Consider the following 20,211-nt stretch of genomic DNA (forward strand, 5'->3'; position numbering starts at 1 on the left):
ATTTAAAGCAATTGAGATAGAGAGGATTTTAGTGTCTTACTCAGGGTCAAACAGATAGTAAGTGTCTAAGGCCAGATTTTAACTAGGGTATTCATAACACTTGGACAAACACTACTGTATTCAGAAAGGTGAAGATAGGGATCGGAAATACTAGGGAATAAGAGGCAATTAATAAATTATTCTATATTATTGAAATTATTAAATTTTCAAAAATTTAATTTAAGAATTAATAGATGTCTTTTCTAATACTTTTAACTGTTCCCATCTATGTGAACTGGAAAAGCATGAGTTTCCTTTAAAAAAATACTGTGCCCTATTCGCTGCCACCCTGCACCAGAGCCCCTGCCATGTGGGGCGGACTCCTGAGAGCACTGAACAGCGACTCCTACGTGCAGCTGGGCCAGTACCGCGACCAGCAATTTCGGGGTGACAAGAAGGACCAAGAGAAATTATTAAAGAAAAACTGTACCCTGTACGTTGGGAACCTGTCTTTTTACATCACCGAGGAGCAGATCTATCAGCTCTTTGGCAAAAGCATCAAGAAAATTATCATGTTCTTAGATAAAGTGAAGAAAACAGCATGTGGGTTCCACATTCCAGCTTTGTGGAATATTACTCCAGAGCAGATGCTGAAAATGCCGTGTTCTACATTAATGGGATCCACCTGGATGATAGCATTATCTGAACAGACTGGGACACGGGCTTCAAAGAGGGCGACAATATAGACGAGGATGATCTAGGGGCCAGGTACGATATGAGTATCGAAAGGACTATGATGCTGGCAGAGGAGGTTATGGAAAAATGTGCAAAATCAAGGAGTGATGGAAGCCCTCACGTACAAACAGGGGAAGTTGGCTGGTTGACGGATCCCTTTAATAGCAACACTCAAGTTCTGAAAACAGATGACGTATAACAGGCTGTCTCTGGGTTCTCTACCTCCACACAGGAATTAAGCCCCAAGCCTCAACTTGGCTTTTCCACTCTGAAAATCATTAAATACCCCAAACTAAGCAAGTGACCGTGTCGGAGCCTTGAGAGGCTCTGTTCATAGATTTAAACCCAGTATAGAACAGAAATAGAAAAGTCTCATTATATGACTGTGTTACTAACTTGGAGTGGTCATTTAGGGAAAAGATCCTCATGAAATTTTTTTATGAAATGAGTGTAATGATGTATGCTCTAGTGGCAATAGCCAACAAATGAGGAAATTTATTTCTAAGCTTTTTGAAGATATCCCTTGTTCCCAAGGTGATTTCTAGCTCATAAAGATACACAAGTTTATATGGAATTCTTAAAACAGTTCTGCCTGTGCATTAACTATCCGACACCTAGGAAGAAGGCTCTGCATTAGTGCTCCGAATGGATGATTTAGAAAGAAATGTGTATTTTCAATGTTAAGCACATCCTTGGGCTTTCAATGGGACGCTGGTCCGAAAAATGCAGAAGGAAACATAATTTTCTATGGGAAATTCCTCCTATGGACTTTAGGGAAGAAATGTCAGATGAATTCCTCAGAGGGTCTTTTTAACTGGGAAATTGGCACAAGTTGATGCTATCCCTGTTGTATTTATTTATTTATCCATGTGTTTATTTATTTGTTTGTTTCTTTATTTCACCAGAATGGTAAAGGAACTGGCACTGTTGAGAGGAGAAAGTGGAAATCAAGGGAACAAAACCTTTCACATGAGAAAGATCTGATAAGCTTCACTTAGAACTGATTTTCCGGTTAAGTGATTAGGGTCCTTCTATCAGCTTCTGCATTGCTGATAAAATAATTGAATTCTTGTTGAATTATGTACCTGAGATAATGACTCAGCTGGGACAGAGTAGGACTGTTTTCGCTCCAACCAGGAAAGAGTCTGTTCCTGATAAGTCTATTGGCTCATCTGCATCCATTAGGGAGCACAGATTGGAGTCCCACTGCAGAAACCTGCTATAATTCACATTAAAAAATTTTATCAAAGGGGAAAAATCAAGAAGGGTTGAAGTCAACCAGTAACTTGCTATCTTTTCAGCGGTGTGTGGCTCAGGACATCAGGGAGGAATTCTCTTAGTGGTAAACTTTCTTTTTTCAAGTTAGACTATGACCAAGTGATCAGTTGTAGAGTTTACAGAAGTTGTCTTATTTCAAGTGACCCCGACTTGTACATTTTGATCTGGGTTGGATCGTATCCATGTCTTAACTATGAGCAGGGCTTTAGGTTTGCAGAAGCCCTCCTAGCCTAGCAAGGAACAGTCACGTGCTGTTTAGAGAAGAGGGTGCTTTTCTCACACTCAGAGAAAGCTTGACTTTTTTTTTTCCTTTATGGTTTTCTTTACAGAATAGTTTTAGTTGCATATTTCGTTCTGTGATAAATAGAAAGATTGAATTTGGTTTCGTTTTGAAGAAGAATTTTAGAAGGTACTGTGTTTTCTCCCACGAGTTACCTGGCCAGGTCCCCTTCCAATAAAGCTGTCCCTCCAAAAAAATACTGTGCCCTTGTTTAGAAACCTAGTGCAATTGATATATATTCATTTCAATTCAACAAGTATATAATTATATTAAAAATGCATGATAATAGACTGGTTTTTTTAGATGAGAACCTGAAAATTACTGAATACAATCCAGTTTATTCATTTGGCAGTAAATGAAACATCTATTCCCTAAGAGGTAATATAATTTATCGAGAGTTACACAGCCAGCAAGATTTTCAAGGTAGGATTCATATTCAGATTTTATGGATCATATTCAATGCTTTTCCTAATGCATTACTCTGTTGACTATAAAGGGGGAGGAGGCGGATTTATATGTATAAATTAGATAATGCATATTTTGTAAGGGAAACTATGTACCCCTGAATGCATACATCAACAAAATAAAGAACAGAAAAATGAATTAGGCATGCAAGTAAAAAATAAAACTAGAAAAAGGACAAATTAAAAACTCATAGTTAAACACTGCTGGGGATGGAAGCTCAATTCCATGTGGACAGTCTCGGGCGGGTAAAGGTGGGAACTTCTAAATCTTAGAGTTCTCACGAGGCCCCCCAGGAAACGACTGGGAATCGAGGTGAACCGAGCTATCTCGTGTATTTCCGCCTCTTCCAGTGAGAAACGTGATGGGAGAGAGCTCTCCCCGCCCTCGAGACTGTCCCGGATCTGGGCACACCTATTGTTATCTAACAGGCATGGTATTTAGGTGCAAACTATGCGGCCGGAGAGCTTAATTAGGATCAGGAAAGCCTGAAGGCTCTCTTAACGCGGAGGGGCCCTGACAGGACAGAAGGCTCCGTTTTCCCTCTCTTCGCTCTCCCCTCCCCCTCTCTCCCCACTAACACTTCTGCTTCCAATCTCTTATTATAAGATCTTTGCCTCCTTGGGAGATTTTCTCTCTCCCTCCTAAGGAAGAATTCCACCTGCACTTGTAACCAGGACCCTGAATAAAGCTTAACCCTTGTTCGACTCAGGAAAGTCTCTTCTCTCATACGTTTATCCGGTTTGGCCAGCTGAAGACCTGCGATAGAGGTAAGGTAAGACTCAGGTAGCCCTCAGGCTTCTAGGCCTGGCAAAACACCAAACTGGAAATCCTGAAAATCAAAAAGTGACTAATAAAACTGAATAAAAAAGCAGTGAAAAAATAAATAAAACTTGGAGTTCTTTTATGGAAAATAATAATACATATACCACTAGCTGATGTCATTTTTTTAAAAAGGAAGAAAAAATTTACTCATGTCAATAACGAAAAGGGTAAATTCACCACCAATGCAAAGGAAATTAGAGCAGTTATTAGGAGCTATTGTGTCCAATTGTATGCCAGTAAATTTTATAATTTACATAAAATAAATAGCAATACACGCATACAAACACACATGTATGTATTATACATGTAGGTAATAAATTTAAATATTTGCTTATACATGTTTTCATTTATGTGTATATGTATATGTGAGTGTGAAGGGGTGTGTGTGTGTGTGTGTGTGTGTGTGTGTGTGTGTGTATCCCAGATTAACAGAAGAGGGCTACAATACTTAAATAACAATATTCTAGAAAAAGAATTTAAGGGGGGCAGAGCCAAGATGGCGGAGTGGAAAGACACACATATGCTAACTCTGAACACACAGCCCATAAAATATCCGTAAAAAAGAGCTCCCAACAAATTCTGGAGCAGCAGAAGCCACAGAACAATGGAGCAGACGAGATTTCTGTTCCAGAGAGCCCTGAAAACCTCTCACAAAAGGTCCCTCGCACCCCGGACCCAGAGCCGAGCCCAACACATCCTTGGCCACTTGGCACCGAGAGGAACAGATCTCAGCAGGCTTCAGGGACAGAATCTCCAGCAGCCGCGCATGTCCCTCCACCCATGGGCCCCAAAGGTTGGTGACAGGCTCTTCTCGGCTTGCCGAGAGGGGAGTGGAGTGCCCCATAAATCAGGCCCCCGTGGGAGGCAGCAGCAGACTGGGGTTCCCCAAACAGGCAGGAGCCTGGATCCATTGTTGAAGGTCTCTGCATAAACCCCCTGGGGGAAGTGAGCCCGTGTGGTGGCCCTGCTCCCACTTGAGCATCTGAACTTAATCTCACACTGAATAGCAGCCCTGCCCCCACCCAAAGCCCTGAGGCTGGGAAGCAACATTTGAATCTCAGACCCCAAGAGCTGGCTGGGCGGATCTGGAGGCGAAGTGGGTGTGAAGAGAATATTCAGAAGTCAGGTCACTGGCTGAGAAAATGCCCAGAAAAGGGAAAAGAAAATAAAATCATAGAAGGTTACTTTCTTGGTGAACAGGTATTTCCTCCCTTCCTTTTGGATGAGGAACAACAATGCTTACCATCAGGGAAATACACAAAAGTCAAGGCTTCTGTATCCCAGCTCACTCAATGGGCTCAGGCCATGGAAGAGCTCAAAAAGGATTTTGAAAATCAAGTTAGAGAGGTGGAGGAAAAACTGGGAAGACAAATGAGAGACATGCAAGCAAAGCATGAAAAACAAGTAAACACCCTGCTAAAGGAGACCCAAAAAAAATGCTGAAGAAAATAACACCTTGAAAAATAGGCTAACTCAATTGGCAAAAGAGGTTCAAAAAGCCAATGAGGAGAAGAATGCTTTCAAAAGCAGAATTAGCCAAATGGAGAAGGAGGTTCAAAAGCTCACTGAAGAAAATAGTTCTTTCAAAATTAGAATGGAACAGATGGAGGCCAATGACTTTATGAGAAACCAAGAAATCACAAAACAAAACCAAAAGAATGAAAAAATGGAAGATAATGTGAAATATCTCATTGGAAAAACAACTGACTTGGAAAATAGATCCAGGAGAGACAATTTAAAAATGATGGGCCTACCTGAAAGGCATGATCCAAAAAAGAGCCTAGACATCATCTTTCATGAAATGATCAAGGAAAACTGCCCTGAGATTCTAGAACCAGAGGGCAAAATAAGTATTCAAGGAATCCACTGACCACTGCCTGAAAGAGATTGAAAAAGAGAAACTCCTAGAAACATTGTGGCCAAATTCCAGACTTCCCAGGTCAAGGAGAAAATATTGCAAGCAGCTAGAAAGAAACAATTCAAGTATTGTGGAAATACAATCAGGATAACACAAGATGTAGCAGCTTCTACATTAAGGGATGGAAGGGGATGTGGAATACCATATTCCAGAAGTCCAAGGAACTAGGACTAAAACCAAGAATCACCTACCCAGCAAAACTGAGTATAATACTTAAGGGGGAAAAAATGGTCTTTCAATGAAATAGAGGACTTTCAAGCATTCTTGATGAAAAGACCAGAGCTGAGAAGAAAATTTGACTTTCAAACACAAGGATGAAGAGAAGCATGAAAAGGTAAACAGCAAAGAGAAGTCCTAAGGGAATTACTAAAGTTGAACTGTTTACATTCCTACATGGAAAGACAATATTTGTAACTCTTGAAACTATTCAGTATCTGGGTACTGGGTGGGATTACACACACACACATACACACGCACACGCACACACACATAGAGACGGAGTGCACAGAGTGAATTGAAGAGGATGGGATCATATCTTAAAAAAATGAAATCAAGCAGTGAGAGAGAAATATATTGGGAGGAGAAAGGGAGAAATGGAATGGGACAAATGATCTCTCATAAAAGAGGCAAGCAAAAGACTTATTAGTGGAGGGATAAAGAGGGGAGGGGAGAGAAAAACATGAAGTTTACTCTCATCACATTCCACTAAAGGAAGGAATAAAATGCACACTCATTTTGGTATGAAAACCTATCTTACAATACAGGAAAGTGGGGGATAAGGGGATAAGCAGGGTGGGGGGGATGATGGAAAGGAGGGCATGGGGAGGAGGGAGAAATTTGAGGTCAACACTCATGGGAAGGGACAGGATCAAAAGAGAGAACCGAAGTAATGGGGGACAGGATAGGATGGAGGGAAATAGAGTTAGTCTTACACAACACGAGTATTATGGAAGTCATTTGGAAAACTACACAGATGTAGCCTCTATGGAATTGCTTGCCTTCCAAAGGGAAGGGGTGGGGAGGGAGGGAGGAAGAGAAGTTGGAACTCAAAGTTTTAGGAACAACTTTTGAGTACTGTTCTTGCCACTAGGAAACAATAAATACAGGTAAAGGGGTATAGAATGTTATTTGGCCCTACAGGACAGAGGAGAGGATGGAGACAAGGGCAGAGAGGGATGATAGAGGAGAGAGCAGATTGGTGATAGGGGCAATTAGAATGCTCGGTGTTTTGAGGTGGGGGAAGGGGACAAAAGGGGAGAAAACTTGGAACCCAAAATTTTGTGAAAATGAATGTTAAAAGTTAAATAAATAAATTTAAGAAAAAAGGCAAGAAAAAACTTTCAATTGAGGGGAAAAGTGGGGGGTGAGAGGGAAGACGTGAAGCTTACTCTCATCACATTTGACTTAAGAAGGGAATAACATGCACACTCAATGTAGTGTTAAAATATTTCTTATACTACAGGAAAGTAGGAGAGAAGTGAATAAATCGGGTCTGGGGAATTATAGAAGGGATAGCAAATGTGAGGAGGGGTCTAATTAGAAGTAAACTCTTTTGTGGAATGATCAGATCAAAAGCAAGAATAGAATTAATGATGGAGGCTTTAATAGGATGGAGGGAAATACAGATAGTCTTTCACAACATGACTATTATGGAAGTTTTTAGCAAAACCACACATATGTAGACTGTATTGAATTGCCTCCTGAAAGAGATCCCGAAAGGAAAACGCCTAAGAATGTTGCAGCCAAATTCCAGAGTTATCAGGTCAATAAAAAATATTACAAGCAGCCAGAAAGAAACAATTCAAGCATATTGGAAATACAATCACGATAATACAGAATTTATCAGCTTCTACACTAAAAGATTGAAGGACTTGGAATATGACATTCCAGAACTCAAAGGAGATAGGATTAAGAACAAGAATAACATACTCAGCAAAACTTAGCATAATACTCGAGGGGAAAAATGAAATTTCAGTGAAATGGAGGACTACCAAGCATTCGTTTTTGTTTTTTGTTTTTTTTTTTTTTTGGAATAATAATGCTTTTATTGCCAGAATGTACAAAACACTGATCCTTTTATGATTCTGCAATATTTCCTCTGAATCCTACAAAACTTCAGAAATAACTAAATCTTCCAGCTTAACAAAACACTCAAAGGTTAAGGAGGGGTTTTTTTTCACGTAACAGAATGCAAAGTTTTTTGCCTTGTTGGTTCAAACATCATAAAAATGAGTGACTGAGCTCTGGTCTGAAAGGAATGTAGCAGAGGAAATACACCAAACTTGAATGATGTACTTCGATCTCATACCATTTTATCTCTCTACTGTACCTATATTAAGCAGGTCACCAATCAAGTTATCAAATGATAAAATTTTAGATATTATATCTTTAAATGTATTAAGCATAATGATTTTTTACTCCATGAACAATGCTCTATTGTACCAACTAACCGTAATTAGAGTAGTTTTATAAAATACACTGTCAGAGCTTAAGCTGCTATGTAGCTATAGTTTCACAAATCGCTATATATTTTAATTACACTCTGGTATTTGAAAATAGTTTGAAATCTACTGGGGGGGGGGGTCTGTCAAAGAACCATAGAAACATACTTTAAGAAAATGCATTGAGAAAGCTTCAGTGGTTCTAAATGCCTGAAATTTTATATCATCAGGTGCAAATGGAACCTTTCAAAGACACTTTGGTTGTCATGGTCAATTTTCAGTACAGGGTGTGAAAAGTAGCCAAAAGATGGGTAAAAGAGACCCTTGTAACATACATTCAGAATGAATTATTTTCACAAACTAAATATCTGAGGACTTCAAGATTTTTACTTGAGCAAACAGTATTGTAATGCTGACTACTTAAAAATAAATGAAAATGTTTTTGCGAAGCTCAGTCAGAGGTTGTATTGCATCAAAAGGATTTAATACTGGCTATATACAGAGAAGAGTAAGACCAAAATTCCTAAAGCATTTCATTAGGAAATGCTTCATGTTACCAAGATCTCACTTTAATATGGCAACATTCAGCAGCTTACCATTTTGACATTTAAAAATGAACAGCAACATCGCTTCCCCTCCCTGTCCTTTGGTTCCCATCAATTTAAATAATGCAATAATAATCCTTCCCATTTTCAGTTCCACTTGGATGGCATTACTGACATAGTGACTTCGATGCTTTAGCTGAAATTTGGCAGCCCCAGGAGAGCACCAACTGCTCCAAAGTATCCCTCATGTTCTAGAAACAACGCCTTCAACTGGCCTTTGGACCAATAATCCAATACATATGCCAAAAGTTTCATAGATAGGGTATTGACACGTAGAAAGTTTCCAACAAAGACAACTCTATTTTCTCATTATCAGCACACTTTCTTGCTATAGAACCAATGTTATTGGTCCCAGTAACTAAAGTAGTTCTCGCTAGATCTTCTTTACTAACGGATTCTCCCTTCTCCTTATAAATCATGTTTCCAAAACTAGATGCTACAGCCCACCCTGGCAAGCCAAATCTTTCATAATCTCCTCCATAAATATCACAGACCAATTTATCAGCATGGGTGCTGTCACCTTTGGAAGCCATTTCAAGATCTTCTTTAAAACTTTCACAGCCAGTCAGTAAACTGCATAAGCCCAGAAATGTACCACCTCCCAGGCTTGTTCTAGTAACTCCCTTATAGTTGTCTTTGGAATGGGCAGCTAAAATACGAACTCCAGAACCAATGTTCACGACCAGTAGTGAATATGGGTCATCTAAGGTAAAAGGCGTCTTTTGGCATCTTTCAGCTTCTGAGGCATTGCCAAAGTAATAGCATTCTGCCTGCCCATTAAAACTGACAGAATCTATATATAGCAAGCCCTTTACAAGACAGTCAAGTTCATCCAGTTTGTGCAACTGGAGGTTTCCAGTAGTGCGAAAATCTTTTTCAAACTTGTAAGCATCACCTCCAGTAGCACATAGTACCTTGTGTAACGTTGAGAAGTTTTTATCTCTCCCCATTTGGATAAAAGTAGGCAGGTCATGGGTTGGAAATCTGATAAAGAGCAAGTTCCCTCTTCTCCCAAAAAGTGTCAAATCTTTAAGTTCGAGATGAACATCCCTAACTCCAATTAACCCATAGGCTACATTAGAAGTCAGATATTTCCGGATACTTTTTAAATTTTCAATTTCTTCTTGCTCCTCCTCTGCTGTGATATCAATGGGTTCAAAGTAGCCAAGTTTCACAAGAGTGCCTCCTATGTCCATGCCAAACCATGGGAAAGAAGGCTTTTTGGCATCCTTGATCTTCATGCTGCCCACCGGGGGAGCTGGGGCAGCAACAGCGGCGGCGGCGGTGACCGGGCCTGCTCCGGGAGACGATGGCGGGGGCGGCTGCTCGGCCCGAGAGCTCCTCGGTACCGAGGCAGGGGCGGCGCTGAAGCGCGGGCCGGGTCCTCCCCACAACGCCTCAGGAGGTGGGCTCAGAGTGGGGCGGGGCTGCCAGCAGCCTGAGGCGATGCCCGGCCGAGTGGGCTGGGGTAGGGGGGGAGATCAGCCTCCGGATGGGGACCCCCTGCAGCTCCTGAGGCGCGGCCAACGCGGTGGGGGTGGGTGGGTGCGATGGGGGACGGACGCCAGCACTCGCCGCTCCCGCCCCACTGCCACCGCTCCAGAAAAAAGGCCCCTCTTCCGGGAGCCGCCGCGCTCTGCCGCCGCCACTAAGCAGCGAGCTCGCCCAGACCAAGCATTCTTGTTGAAAAGAAAAGAGCTAAATAGGAAATTTGACTTTCAAATACAAGAATCAAGTGAAATATGAAAAGGCAAATAGGAAGAAGAAGCTTTCAGGAATTTATTAATGTTGAACTGTTTACATTCCTGCATGGAAAGATGTTATTTGTAACTCAGGAGACCTTTTTCAGTATTAGGGTATTTAGAGGAAATATTAGTACCTATACGTTCATACATACATACATATATACATATATATATGCACACACACATACACATATATAGATACATATATTTACATATATAAATGCATGTGTAGGTGTGTAGAGGTATGCAGGTGTGTGTATATTATATATATATATATATATGCATGGGAATGTATATTTACATGGGTGTATGTGTCTATGTGTGCATGTGTACATACATATGCACTCACACACACAAACACACACATAGACAAAGGGTACAGGGTGAGCTGAATAATATGATGGGTGAATGCCTAAAAAATAAAATAAAATTTACTGTTCAGTGGAATATACTTCGTGTGAGAGAAAGGGAGAGGTAAAATGAAGCAAATCATTTTACATAAAAGAGGCAAGAAAGAATTTGTTCAATGGAGGGGAAGAGGGGTGAGATAAAAGGAAATAAGCCAGTCTTATTCTCAAGGGATTTGGCTTGAGGAGGAAATAGCGCACACTCAGTTGGATCAGGAAAGCTATTTTACCCTGCAGGAAGGCAAGGGAGAAGGAGAGAGATGATAGAAAGGACAGCAAATTGGGGTAAGGGATATTCAAAAGCAAACATTATTATGAGAGGACAGGTCAAGGGAGAGGACGAAAAAAATGAAGGCAGGATAGGACAGAGGCAAATGTGGTTAGTCTTTCGCAGTGTAACTATTATGGAATGTTTTGCATTATTACACATGTGCAACATATGTTGAATAGCTTATTTTTTCAATGAATGTGGTTTGAGAGGAAGGGAGAGAATATGGAACTCAAAGCTTTAATAATGAATGGTAAAAATTGTTCTGGCACGCAACTGGAAAATAAGATACACAGGTAATGAAGTATAGAAATCTAAGTTGCCCTATTGGAAAATACAGGGGAGGAAAATGGAAGAAGGGGGCTAATTGAAGGAAGGACAGACTCTAGGAAGGGGGTGGATGAGGATCATGCTGTCCTGGTATGGGGGTGGGGAGAGATGGGGAGAAAATTTTGAATTCAAATTCTTCTGGAAGTTAAGACTGAGAACTGAAAAACTGAAAAATAAATAAATTGTAAAAAAAAAAAAAACCAAACAAACAAAAGTCAGTGTGTCAAGGACATGACTAATTGATGAAACTACTCCTAGCCCTCAAGGAATATGCTCTTCAATTTTGCGCAGAACCCCACTCAACTAGGAGTATAAACAGAATCCAGTCTGGACATGTCTTTAGCCTGGAGAAAGAAGGCCCTATCCTTGTAACCCTCCATTAAGGTATGGGTTGAACCAGTTTATAAAGGAGAAAATAAATGAGAGGTGTCTGGATGGAGATGGATTGCACTCCAGCAGTCTGGAAGCTGTTGTGTCTAATGATCAAGGTATATTCTCAGTAAGAGGAGCTGAAGTCTTCTAGCATACCTCTTCCTTAAAGATCCACCAGTAAGGGTTGATTTTTACTTATCAGGGGCCTTCCCTCTACAAATTTATTTAAGATTCTTAAGGTTTCCTTTGGGGGTGGAGAGCCTTTGACTTATTGACCATCAATTTCATGATTGTTGGCTAGCCTAATTAATAAATTCATTACTAACTACTCAGAAACTCGTTCCCATGCTTTTTTTAAATTTCATCTTATTATGTGCCAAATACTGTGCTAAACACTACAAATATTATTTCATTTGATCCTTACTGCAAACCTAAAAGGCAGGTGTTATTATTATCCCCAATTTATGGTTGATGAAACTGATAGAAACACAGATTAAGTGACTTGCCCCAAGTTAAATACGGTTTTAATTTAGATTTAAATATATGTCTATGTATGAATATGTGTGTACATTTATATATGTGTCTATGTGTGTATGTATATGTGTGTATACAAATAATCTGCTAAGTTAGCCTAACATGGACAAAAACACTTTCTCCCTTCTCTTGATTGCCTTCAAAAATAGAACAATTTCCATCTTTAAAATCGTGAGGCTTGGACAGTTATGCTCTTTTTCCTGTTTCAGCATTTCAGAGAGTGTGAAGATTAACCCTCATTATGGGCACCATGAACTGAAAGAATCATTGATTCAAGAAAGGGGCCTCCCTTCTTCTCCTCTCAGTTTTGCCCTTAACTCTGAGAAATGGATATTGGGTATTTGTTTTATTTTCTTTTATTCACTCTCATTCGCCAGATTCAGAGAGTAGTCTCCACTGGGCCTGGGAGTGGTAGCCATGCTGACATATAAACCAGGATTTTAGGCAGGATATTGCATTAAGCCAGCCTAGCAGGGAAGACTTGGAAGCCAAGGTGTCTGGTACTTGAGCCCAATAGGGAGATTGAATTTGAAACTATGACTGTGCTACATAACAACTGAGCTAATCTATGAGCCTAATCCCCTTTCCCTTCCCGGAGTTTGAAATTGTAAAGAGATAAGCTTATGTGTTCATTATTATACGTCTTTGTAAAAGCCGTTCGATGACTAATGCTATAAGCAGAACTAGTGTACATGTGGCCAGACTGAAAGTTCAGTGAAAGCAGTCAATGGGCAATGTAGTCACTGGTCTGGATATCTAATATACCATTAAGGATTCAGGAAAACCCTTTGATAACCATGAAATATACCATTTTCTAGCCGTTATGGAGTCTGGGTAGTCCTTGTTATTTATGGTACTGTTTATTCCTGAAAGTTTTGTGATCCAAATACTTATTTCTTAACTGGATGAATGTAAAAGAAAAAGAAAATCACAAGTTGAAATTCATCTGTTTTATTTGAATAACAAAGTCAGTTTCCTGGACCATACCACTGTCATGGCATTCTTCATGTCTGCATTTCTCAGTGTATGGATGAGAGAGTTCAACATAGGTGCAATCACAGTGTAAAACACTGAGAAGGCTTTGTCATTGTTTACAAAATTGGGCGGGTGGGATATAGGTGGAGATACAAGGTATAAAGAACAGAACATCCACCATCACATGGGAAGCGCAGGTGGAGAGGGCTTTCCTCCGACCCTCAGAGGAGTGTTCCCTGAGATTATATGGTATGATGATGTAAGATGCCACCAAGACCAGAAAGGTTGCCAAGACAACCATTCCAGTGTTAGCAATGACTAAAATACTATCAACCTGTGTGTCTGTGCAGGCAAGCTTTAAGAGTGGTTTTGAATCACACATATAATGATGTATTTGATTGGGGCCACAGAAAGGTAACCTTAGGATCATGAGTAGCTGGGCACCACTCAGGCAAGCGGGATCAGCATGTTGCACCTCTGCCTGTTGATGATTATCATGTAGTATAAGGGTTTACAGATGGCAACAAAACGATCAAAGGACATGGACACCAGGACGAACATCTCAACACTTCCCAGTAAATGAGAAGTAAAGATGTGAGTCATGCAGCAATTGTAGGAGATGACCTTCCTAGTGACAATTAAGTCCCTGATCAGCCTGGGAACTATGGTGGAAGTGAAGCATGGATCCATGAAAGACAAGTGCCAGAGAAAGTAGTAAATGGGTTGCTGCATCAGATAACTGGATATGATAGTGATAAAGATAGTGAAATTCCCCAGGAAGATTGCTAACTAACAGACCAGGAAAATATTTCCGTTGATTTCAATAGATACTCTTAAGGCGTAATATTGATGTTTACCACCACAGTGTTTGCCCTCTTCTGGACATTATATTATCTTATAAGTGTCATTTTACAAAACACATTTTCTTCATTTGTTTCTTTCCAGAAGTTTAATTAACCTGAAAATATAGATATCATGATAAAGCCTGGCTAGCAATGACTGAATAATTTTTTGAAGTTAAAATCAAAGTCCACATCATTACTACAACTTACACTGTGTTCTTAAATTTGATCTCATTTTTAGACATGCTTAAATATTTTAAACATTTTAAATGAAGTGATCAAAGATAAGAGATTTCAGTTCAGGGATTAACATATTTTATATATATATATATATTATTGTTATATATATTATATATTATATATTATAATTATATTATATATATGTATATAGGGGGATATCAAAAGCTGTCATCAAAAGCAATAGATTTGCAGGCCCTTCCCTATACCACATACTTAAATAATCCATTAGAATAAATTAAATTAAATTATCTCATTTCTGTCTTTTAAAGCATCAAACAATAGTCAAGTCAGGACACTAGGGAAAATACACACACACACACACACACACACACACACACGCACATACACACAAAAGCAACTAAACCAAACTATGTGTTGGCTAGATCATATGAGTAAAAGTGGATTTTCTAGAAATGCTTTACAATGTTCTCAGAAACCAATGATGAAAGTGTCTTTACACTAAGTAAAGGGCAGCCTAGGCAAAAGATAAGCTTAATTTCGTCCACTGCATTTTCCATGTACCATCTTACCACCTACGTCTACCTCATAGTTTATTCCTTACTCCAATCAATTAAACCTGCTACCCCAAGTATTAAACATTTGCTAGGTCCTGGACACTGAAGCTTATTTATACATCTCCTATTATCCTCAACTATCGAACCAAATACAATCCAACAGACTTTATTCCCCTTTTCAACAATATTTAGGAAGCATTTGTCCTCATATTGAAAATAAATCTGCCTCTTTGCAACTGAAATCCATGACGTCTCACTCCATCCTACAGCCTGAGAATAATTCTTCTTCCTCAACTAATTCCTGCATGAAACTGAAAATGCTGTGATGTTTTTTTTTTTTTTTTTTTGATGATTGAATATTTCCATGGATTGCAATAGATACTCTTAAGGTGTAATATTGATGTTTACCAACACACTGTTTGCCCTCTTCTGGACATTATATTATCTTATAAGTGTCATTTTACAAATGTGAAACTAGAACTTTGCACATTATTCCAGATGCTAAAATACACCAGTATATATGACTGTGCAGGCAAGTTGTAATGGGACTTCTGAGACACACACATAGTGAAATATTTCATCAGGGCCACAAAAAGTTAACCTCAGGATCATAACTAGATGGACAGAGTGCCAAAATGTCACCATTCGGGCAAGCAAGATTAGAGTGCCACATCATTATCTGTTGAAAAACATCATGGAATTTAAGGCTTTATGTATGGTGGCATGCCAACAAAGACCAAAGAAACCAGGACCAACAACTCAGTACCTCCCAGTAAGTGAGAAGTAAAGAGCTGAGTCACACTCCAGTCAGAATGAGGGAGGACTAGGGAATTGTTCTTAAGAATTCTGTCTCTATCAGATGTGGGACACAGATATCTGAGTTTAAAAAAATTGGAGGGGGGGAGGCAAGGCAATTGAGGTTAAGTAACTTGCCCAAGCTCACACAGCTAGTAAATGTTAAGTGTCTGTGCGCAGATTTGAATTTATGTCCTCTTGACTCCACGGCAGGTACTCTATTCACTTGGCCACCTAGATGCCCTCCAGATGCAGTTTTTGCTGTTAGACATTTTGCCTTCCTCAAGCCAGAGCTTATCATGTTATATTTTTCATATGGTAGAAATTTAATAAAGATATGAGGAGATATTGTTGGAGGAAGTATTTATTGTGGGATGAGGTGCTGTGATTGTACTTGGAGAGATACAGGAGTTACCAGGTTATCTTATGGAGCTAAGAGAACTTATTTGTCATCATAATTTGTTATTAAGCTCAAGTTAATTCAAAATCCTTCCTATTTGGAGGACCTGATCTGTTTATAGATAAGAGAGAATAACTCTATGAACATCTGTTGCCATTTAAAATGAATGATTAACATAATTTCTGCTCAATCCCTCTCCAGAATTTCAATCCTCTTCCAAGTATCTTAAAAAAATTCAACTGGAATCTGGCATGGTGTTTCTTAGGTTACATTTCCATCAGTTGTGTGTATCCTGTGCTTTGATGTCTAATAGATTGGAGGTAGATAGAAACACTGCATTCCTGAATTTTCCAAAGTGGAATAGAGAAGAAAAAATACCTGAAGGATTTCACACATTTCTCAGCTGTATATCCCATATCTCTGTAATAGATCTGACTGTAATCTATTACATGATAAATCATATATTGAACTTTTAAGTTGGAAGAAAACTGGGATTTCATCAAAACTCGATTTCTCCCTTTACATGTGAGAAAACTGAGTATCACATAGTGAAGTCATTTGCTGATTGTCATAACTATTAAGCAATTGAGCTGGTCTTCAAAACTAGACGGTCTGGATTCAAATTCAATGTTTTCCTGCCAATAGATTTTTCAAAGTTCTAAGGGGAGAGAAATTAAGATAGATGCTATTGTCTCCTGTTAGAATATTTTAAAAGCTATCAATGGGATACAACACTAAAAGTAATGCTCTTGCAGTTGGAAGGCGTGATTTGGAATCCTAGTGCTGTGTGCTATCTTTCTGTGTTCTTCATTCATTCCTTTCTTCATATTCTTTTTTCTTCCTACTTTTACTTTCTTTCTCTTTCATTCTCTTCCTTTTATTTTTTCTTTCATTCTGTCTCTTTGCTTCCTTTCTTCCTTCTTTTTTCTCGCACAAACAGAAACATTTACATATGATGTGCAATACAACATTATTTTTCCATGAGAATAAGTACTTCAGGAGTAAATAAAAATGCAGTTGAGAGGGTTTGACAGATTTTCCCACTTACATGCTTGGTTATTTTTAATGAAAACAAAGAATAATCCTCTTTAAACTATGAGATTTCTTGTAAACCTATTATGATAAATTCATTTCTCCCCCTAGATCCAGTGACTGATAGAAGGAACACAGAAGGTCGTCCTAGTGGGTAAAGTCTGTAACGGGATGGCATCTAGTGTATGCTACTATATAGCTTGTAGCTTGATTTTGGCACATGACTAAATATCTCTGAGCCTCATTACTCACAAAAAGGGAATCATAATAGATACTTGACAAGTCACTGGCTCCTGGTAATAGACCAGATAATATCTGACAATGTATTTTGAAGTACATTAAGCACTATACCACTGTAAGGATCAAAAATATAAGTGAAACTATGCCCACCTAAGTGCTTCTTTTCTTGCCTCAAAAATGTTTTTTAGAGGAACAAACTGATGCCTGAAAAATAATTAATCATGGTTCCGTAACATATAAGAGCTTTAGATGGCACTTGCCTCATAAAAACCCTTTAATCCGTATTTTTTTTCATTCACCTTTCTCCCCATGCTTGAGGCCACGGAAGTGAGGAAGATATCAATGACAAGAATTATGTGTGGGAAATAGAGGAAAAGAATTTTAAGGAGAAAGATTGTATAGAGAATTGACCCTGTTGTTGTATTGAAGTGTCCCATTTAATATGTTTCTATGTTTATGAGTTGGTGCAGATCTCTCCCAAAACAGTTAAAGAGTTTTGATTACTTAATCTAAAAAGATGATGATTTTAGAGAAATGTATATAAATGTACACAAAAATATACATAAAAATAATAGAGATTTCTGAAACTAGTGGAATGGTGATATGTATAGGAAGGGAGTATTAACCTGGAAACCACAGACAGATTTAGGGTGTCTGGGATGTTGGATGGAAAAAAAGTACATCTTTTTTTTTAAATACAGTTGATTCCCTTTGTAATAACGTGAATTGTATTTTATGCATTTAGCAACATCATTCATAGGTGTCCACAAGACTTTCAAGACAGACGAATGCTATACAGGACACAACAGGTTTAAAAAATACCTAGTCCAGGGAAAATCCAGGACTCAAGACAGTGAAAATAAATACAAACTATAAAAGAAAAATAAATAATAATAACAAATAATGGCCATACTATAAGAATCCAAACATAGCACCTGAAAACCTGGACTGATACCTGAGGAAGCATTGATGGCAAACATCTATCTGTGTGGGACAACACAGTGGCTGAAAGGATCTCCAAAAGGCTGTATCTCAACTGGGAGGAAGCTGTGTTTTTCGTAATGACTAACTCATTAAGAATGGTAAGAAAAGGACTGATGTTGTGTAGATAGTTCTTCTTCATCTGGACCAGAGTCCATAAAAATTATCAATCAATCATTTAAAGTCACTATCTCTCCACTAAACCTTTAAATCAAAAAACTTTCCAGGAAAAACTTACTGAGTATTACTTGAATTTAAAGGCATATTAGAATCCAGGGAGATGGTTCCCAAAGGCCCTTCAAAGCATTCCAACAAGTACAGTATTACCAACAGGAAGCAAACTTTACTTAGTCTGTTACTTTTCAGTGATGATTATGCTGCTTCATTGACACATATACCACAAGCATAAATTGTACTTTGGCATTCAGTTGCCTTTCCACTTCTTCCTGTGTAGCAAATCTTGAGGACTATATATCATTGTGTCTGCTAAATGATAGATGTTAACTGGATATTGAAAATACACAAACTTAGTGTTTCCGATATCTGAGTGCATCCCAGAAGTATATGTGACACCTAGGAAAATTTGTGGACTTCTCTGTAGAATACTATTAATTTCTCCTTCTACATATTCTCCCTATCTCCCCTCTCTTCCTGTTCCCCCTCTCACACTTTGTTCCTCCTCTTTCTTTCCCTCTGTCTCTTTCCTCTCTCTTTCTGACTCCCTCCCCTCTGTCTCTGTCTCTCTTTGTGTCTCTCTGTCTCTCTCCGTCTCTCTTTCTGTCTCTGTTTCTCTCTGTGTGTTTCTCTCTCTCTCTCTCTCTCTCTCTCTCTCTCTCTCTCTCTCTCTCTCTCTCTCTCTCTCTCTCTCTCTCTCTCTCTCTCTGTCTGTGTCTCTGTTTCTCCCTCTCCACCTCGCAACAGTATGCTGCTGTGGAAAATATAATGTGATTCTCTGCCTGCCAATTGACCAGATTCACCTACATTTGTTTGAGAACCTCATCATCAATGTCCTGATGTCTCTGAGTGGAAATTACCATGATCTCTATTTTAAGCAATTTCCTTTTACTTATCTACAATTAGGTACTTGGTAATTTCATCTATTATGATAGATAAAACTATCACCTTGGTGAAAAACCCTTCCATATATACATATTTACCCCACAACTTTGATTATCTCAAGTTCCACATTTTTAAACTACGTGCTAGATAACTCCATGCGTATGCCTAAAAGGCATCTCAAACTCAAAATGGCCTACAAAATTAATAATTTTGCCCTAAATTGTTGCTCTTTGTGAATTTTCCTATTTATAAAATCATTTTCCTAATGTCTTTTGTTTCTTTGTTCTTTCTAATCCTCCCCATCTGATAATTTGCCAAATCTTGTCAATTCTTTCTCCTATACATCACTTTCATCAGTATATTTTTTCGTAGTCATATCATAGACACCTAATGAGAGATCCTTATCATTTCTCCCTGAAATATTGTAATAATCTCAAAATAGACCTCTTTGGATACACTCTTCTCCTCTAATCCACCCCTCAACCAGTTACCAAGACACTAGTCCAGTTGAATAATTCTGAGTATACTTTTCTTCTGACAAAAAAAAAAGCTAGAATGATTTTCCATCACTTTTAAAAATATGATAAAACATAATACAAAATTGTCTATTTGACATCCAAAGGTCTCCCAACTTGGAACTGACTTGTCTTTCCATTCTAAATGCACATCACTTCTCATCTCCTCTCTCCACTATTTCACTTGGCCGATATCACCACCTAATATGATTTCTATTAAGATAACATTTCCCCCCTGAACTAAGCTTTCTTTTAACTTCCAGTATCACATCCACAGCTGTTTATCCAATATCTGAAACTGAATTTTCGGTAGACATATCAAACTCAACAAATCCAAAACTAAGCTCATTACCTTCTCCCTCTAAACTCTCACCTTATCCTAAGTTCTTTATTACTGTCAAAGACATTAATATTCTCTCAATCATTAGAGTCGAATTT

General features: G+C 38.7%; 3 pseudogenes; 1 reads left to right on the plus strand and 2 right to left on the minus strand.

Annotated features, from left to right (window-relative positions):
* The first annotated feature begins 347 nt into the window (after window positions 1–347).
* On the plus strand, window positions 348–822 carry LOC140516825 (nuclear cap-binding protein subunit 2 pseudogene; annotated as a pseudogene).
* Window positions 823–8,390: 7,568 nt separating this feature from the next.
* Window positions 8,391–9,764, minus strand: LOC140516519 (pantothenate kinase 3 pseudogene; annotated as a pseudogene).
* A 3,366-nt stretch (window positions 9,765–13,130) lies between these two features.
* On the minus strand, window positions 13,131–14,241 carry LOC140516767 (olfactory receptor 4P4-like; annotated as a pseudogene).
* Window positions 14,242–20,211: the final 5,970 nt, after the last annotated feature.

This window comes from Notamacropus eugenii, chromosome Y (genome assembly GCF_028372415.1).
Source record: "Notamacropus eugenii isolate mMacEug1 chromosome Y, mMacEug1.pri_v2, whole genome shotgun sequence".
Taxonomy (NCBI): domain Eukaryota; kingdom Metazoa; phylum Chordata; class Mammalia; order Diprotodontia; family Macropodidae; genus Notamacropus; species Notamacropus eugenii.